A 6,051-nucleotide genomic window follows, 5' to 3' on the forward strand; every position below is an offset into this window, starting at 1 on the left:
GCTCCTTTGGTAATTATCTCTATTGTTTCCTCCAGCACTTGCTCGAAACCCAGCCGAAATTTGCCCGGGTGGATCATAACTCGAAAATCGAGAAAATCGTCGTCTATTTTGAAAATTTCGACTGCGGTCCTCCTCAGGTGACCTGTGTCGTTTATTATGCACAGCATCCTCCCCATCTGCCCATCTATTTACTATTTCCATTAATGCTGATACTGTTCTTGGGTTGGTTCTTCCTAAGTCCTCCACAAAATCTCCTCGTCGAACTCCTGCCACAAACGCATCTATTGCTCTCTCATCAGATATGTTTTCTGCCGAGTTTTTGATGATGTTCCACCTTTGGATGTACTTCCTCATTGATTCATCATGCTTTTGTCGACATGATCTCAATTCTCGAGTGTCGCAGGCTTTTTGCAGGTAGACCGGAAATTCTTGACGAATATGTCCTCGAAGTCAGCCCAGCTGTCGATGGAACCTGAGGGAAGCTTTTTTATCCAAGACCTCGCGGCTCCACTCAGGTGTACTTGGATACTTTGCATGGCTGTTGCTCTGGTTCCGCCTATTAACTTCACCGTCTCGAGATAATCTACCAGCCAATCCTCAGGATCCTGCAGTCCGTTGAATTTCTTGAAATTATCAGGCAACTTAAACCCCGAAGGCACCCGAGTTTTTCGGACCCTTCTTGTAAAACATGGTAGCCCGCACATATCCTCTTCGGCTATGTCTGGAGAGTGTCGATGCTCCCTTCTATGTTGTCGTGCCCTGTCTACCCTTGCCTGAGTTTCCGTGTCCCTTGCTTCGCATGTTCTCTCGGGAACTGCCGCTGCGACAACAGGTCGTGGACTGTTTTGCCTTGCTGATCCTTCGGGGGGCGTTGATGCAAACGCTGTTCCCATGGCTCCAACACCTGCCATGGCCATGTTGTACAATGCTTCCCTTGGATCTCCAGGAGGTGGCCTAGATGCGAGGATAAAGGCTTGTGTCGCCATATACCCAGCTTCCGGTGTTTTGGGGATAATATTCCCTCTCGTGTCTATCGACATAAAAGACATGTCGAGGTTTTGAACTAGATTCTCTCTTTCTCCCTCAGGTATGTTCTGCAACCTTGATCTTGCTCTGTTCCGAGCTTCTCTGTGGCTATCTCCCGAAGTTCCTGAATGTCGACTTAACTCTGCCCTTCGCCTACTTGATGCGGAAGCTGCCTCCCTTCTTCTGTTTAAAGCAGTTGTCTGTTTTTCCAATTCCCTTCCAGCTCGAGCGAGCCTATATTGGTAGGCCTGCAATTCTTCAGTCGTGGCGGTTGTCGCCATTGGTTCTGAACCATCCATAGCTCTTGCGGCTCTATCCCACGCTGCTTGTGGTAGTTGAACTCTCACACGTGGTGTAGGCCCAACGTATTTGTTGCCTAAACCTCGCCTTAGGTCAGAGGGATCGACATATGGATTTCCCAAATCGTCGAAAGCCCCCGACGTTTCCTCCTGATCGCGACTTGCTTCTCCAATGGCGTAAATTTGATGATATTTCGAATTCTGCACTTTGCTGGTTTTGGTGACACCATCATAGAGATTGGTGAAGACCTTTCCAACGGTGATGGATTTGTCGATGAAGTCGAAGCTGTCGACGCTGTCAGAGTCGCTGCTTATATTGGAGTCCGCAGACGACTCGAAGGACAGGTCACTGAAGATCTTGGCGAGTTTTTCGCTTGCTCTGGTATTGATGAAGCGTGGCGAGGAGATTTCTTTGTCGCCTGACTCGACCGATGATGCCGAGCTTGAGGATTCAGGATCGACCGCTGAGAATCCCGAGAAGATCGGAATTTCGAGATGATACGTTCCTTCCTTCCCGACGCGAAAGTGGAACCTTCCGAACGTCATCTCCATGGGCTCCTCCAGATACGTATATGCATCCAAACGGGAGGGCGGGTGAGGCAAAAAATCAACGAGACCAGTTTCAATCTGTTTACCTTTGTCCATGGTGTTGCTTGCTATCGACGAAGTCGACGATCCTGAACGTGCCATCGAGATCAGCTCCTTGTCGCCTCTAAATCCCACAGACGGCGCCAATTGACAAGGTATCAACCTGTCAATGCCTACAAGTAGTAGACTAGGGTTTCGTTGGATGTAGAGGGCAAGTAGATCTCGAAGGTTTCAGCCGAAAAGTGCTCGACGATGTAAAAGCTAGGGTTTGTCAAAACAATGATTCGATCCTCTCTTTGTCCCTCGACTCCCCCTTTATATAGAAGTTGGAGCCGAGGGATTCGTAATACACAAGTTTACAAAGTCCGGGAGGGTTTCTGATCCGTCCCGCAAGATTACAATTTGCACTTCCTATTACAACTCTATCTTTCCATAATATCATCTTGGGCTTCCGAATCTTCTTATCCTTCGGGTCGTGGGCCTTTGAATAAATCCCGGGTACCATCTTTGGCAGGCCCAAATCAGTGCACGTCGGCGACCGATTGAGGTCAAACTCAGCGGATGGGACCTTCGACAACAAGAGGTGGGACAACGGCTGATGGACCTGCATGACCGGGTAAGGTGAAGATGGTGGAAAATGTGATGATCATCGATGGAGAGGTAGTAGTGCAGCCTCGGAACTTACAGAGCTTGCCGATGAGGCCTGGACATGGCCCCGGAGCGCCTCCCGCTTCAGTATGAGGACGACCTCAGCGACGACCCAAGCTGGCCGCCCTTGCTGCAGCGTCAGCAGCAAGCTGGGCTTCTCTCGCCCTCACGAGGGCGCGCCAGTTAGCGCGGTTCTTGGTCTAGACTGTCCTCTCCTTCATCGTTATCTCTTTCTTTCGCACCCTAGCCTTCTGCTTGCGCATGGCGGCACGATTCCGGCCAGAGGTGCGATCGTAGGTGCCGGAGGTGGGGCGGCAGGGTCACGTCCATGACGGTGCGACATCCATCACAAAGTGGATAGGGTTTTTAGCGCCAACCAATTTCGCGTTTTGGGTGGCGGGAGAAGAAATGGCTTCTGTGACACTGGCAAACGGGCCATATAGGTAGCGGAGGGGGCCGCGCGTAGACGTGCTCGCCGTGCACGCCGATGCCATTCGAACCCAAATTTAGGCCGGGAATCCGTCGATGCAGACAAGCCAGTCGCTTTGTGTTTGGTTTGTTTACGTTGGGCCGCTGAAGATGCCTTTAGCCGAACAAGAATGGAGAGATGGAGCAAGCAATATTAGTTCAAAATTAAGCAATATTTGGAATTAACATCTTTTCTATTGAGTGCTCACGAGCATGTGCTCACCACTGCAGTACGTAATAAGGATTACTTGGGATAATTTGAATAGTATAATTATCTGGCAAAATTTATGAACGGTGAACGAATTAGCAAAATTTCACACGTACTGATTGTCCAAACCAGCTAGAGAAAATCAGTGAATGCATTGATCCATCAAACCAGCTAATGATTCCTGCAAGCATCACATCTCACAAAATTCTTGGATGAACATAACAACAGTTCAACCCTGAATCATAGTTCGCTGACTTTTCAAATACTTGTAGGATTAGCTCATGTCACACTGCAATTCTGCAAACCAACGGGATGTAACCACTACCAGTGAATGCTTTAACTCATCAAACCACTAGATGTAACCGTCAGCGTGACAAGGCATATGCAGACCCCTCAAAATAAGCTAATCAAACAAACTATGCTTAGGCACCATGGCCCATGGAGCCGAATTTTTCTTGCAGGAAAAACAGTACGCATTTCTCCATGCAACAAAATCGGCATCCGACGATACCAGGCCCGGGCCTGCAGGAGTGCGGCCCGTGCGGCCGCACAGGGCCCCAAATTTTTGGGGGCCCAAAATTTCTAAATTAATCTTTCATATAGAGTATATTAAATAGCTTCAGTTGTTCAACACATAAACGATTCTACTCAATTGGTGTTTACGTTAAAGGGTGTTTCTGCACCCGGGTGCATATGTACCCTTTATTTGAAATGCATATTAAACATATTTCCAAATGTTAAAAAAATAAAAATAAAAATGTCTCGTGTATACCTTGACATGTTACATGTTCACAAAGTTGTTTCAGCAAAAACCGATATGTTTTGTGCCCTGTACTAAAAAGACAAATTTTTGGTGTTAAAATAGTCTATTTCTCGAGGCATTATTTGTCTTTTTTACACAGGGTACAAAAATTGTTAGTTTTACGTGAAACTTTACGTGTACACATAGAACATGTCCCTCTACATGCTAAATTTTTTTCCTAATTTTTTTTACTTTTTGAAATATGTTTTATACATATCAGGTGCATATGCACCCATGATCAGTTTTGGTTTTCCGTTAAAGGTGGCCTTATGTACGTGTAGAAGGTTGCTAGTTCGATTCCCTCATCTACCCGTTTTGTTTTCTACGTACGGCTCTTTTCTTTTATGATTGATGCGATTTATTTTATTCGCACTGAAAAAACTCAGACAAGTGGTATAAATAAATCACACGATAGCTAATTTTTGAAATAAATTTCTATTTCATATACCTGCAATTTTTTAACTTCTCATATACAAATTAAATAATTAGTTACTATGATTTTAATTTAAGGAGATCTCATGAGGATAATTCCTATGATGGAATTTTATATCTTTGTGATTCTGAAAGTATTTCCCTACTTTGTAAAAGCTAAACAATTTAAATGCATCAAAACCATGATATACTAGGTTTTGTTTTCTACATACGGCTCTTTTCTTTTTTGATTGATGCGATTCATTTTATTCGCACTGAAAAAACTCAAACAAGTTGTATATATAAACCACACGATAACTACTTTTTTGAAATAAATTTCTATTTCATCTTACCTGCGATTTCTTAACTTCTCATATACAAATTAAATAATTAGTTACTATGGTTTTAATTTCAGGAGATCTCATGAGGATAATTCCTATGATGGGATTTTATATCTTTGTGATTCCGAAAGTATTTCGCTACTTTGTAAAAACCAAACAATTTAAATGCATCAAAACCATGATATACTAGGTTTTTTGTTGGACCATTGGTCCGGTCGGGTTTTGAAACTACATATGTTTCATGTTAAAACAATTTTTAAGTTGATCTTACCGGGGGCTTCAAGAGTAGTTTTTCAGTGTAAAGTTCATTAGTTATATTTCTCTAGTGAGATGGGGCCCACTTTCGAATCCCGCACAGGGCCTCGGATTTTGCCGGCCCGGCCCTGGACGATACGAGCACACATCTCGCTTGATCAAGGCTTTACGAGACCGACAAACCGCAGAGTGCATGATTACAGCAGATAGCAGATAAGTGGACATGATTAAATATACAACTGTCGAAAAAGGTTCGCTGACAACTGAGAAGTGTGCCAGAAATACTACATGGATGAAACTTCCACGCAGAAATTAATCAATAAATGGTTCAAACAAACACATACGAGTGCACGATTTACGTGCAGCAGGAAGTGCCAGGAGACGAGAATCATCACTAACGATGGATCTCTAAGGCAGCGCCGGGATGATGCTCCTCAAACGCGTTCTTCAACGAAGACTTCAGAGCCTCTCTATCCTCACGTCTTTCACCGCTGATGTCTATCCAGATTTCTCTGAGGCCAGCTGGCAAGTGCTCAATGCCATCCCTTTCCGCTTGGAAATCAGCATTACGTCTATAATTGAAATTTGAATCTCTTCCTCTCTGAAAACCTCTAGCAAAATTATTGGAGTTGAAATTTCTTCCATTGTAGTTACCTTGCTGATTCAATATCCTCTGGTTGTTGACATACTGATGCTGATTGGCAGAACCACTGGATTCCCCAAAACGAAAATTCGGATTTGCTCCATTGTTGCCCGCCATTTGATGGAAACCAGAACCCTGGTTGGGACCATTGCCCCTCCCGAAAGTTCGAGCTCCTGGCTCGGGTGGAACTCCTCCACGACCAGCACCACTTCCACCCCCTCCACCCTGATTCAGATCCTCTCCAGCTCGACCTCCCCTGCCACCACCATTCATGTCGGCGACAACACACACGAGGTGGATGAAACCCGTGAAAAACCTAGATGTCTCGCGAGCACACCGCTCGATGCCGAGTCAATCAGAGG

Source organism: Lolium rigidum, chromosome 3 (assembly GCF_022539505.1).
Source record: "Lolium rigidum isolate FL_2022 chromosome 3, APGP_CSIRO_Lrig_0.1, whole genome shotgun sequence".
Lineage (NCBI taxonomy): Eukaryota > Viridiplantae > Streptophyta > Magnoliopsida > Poales > Poaceae > Lolium > Lolium rigidum.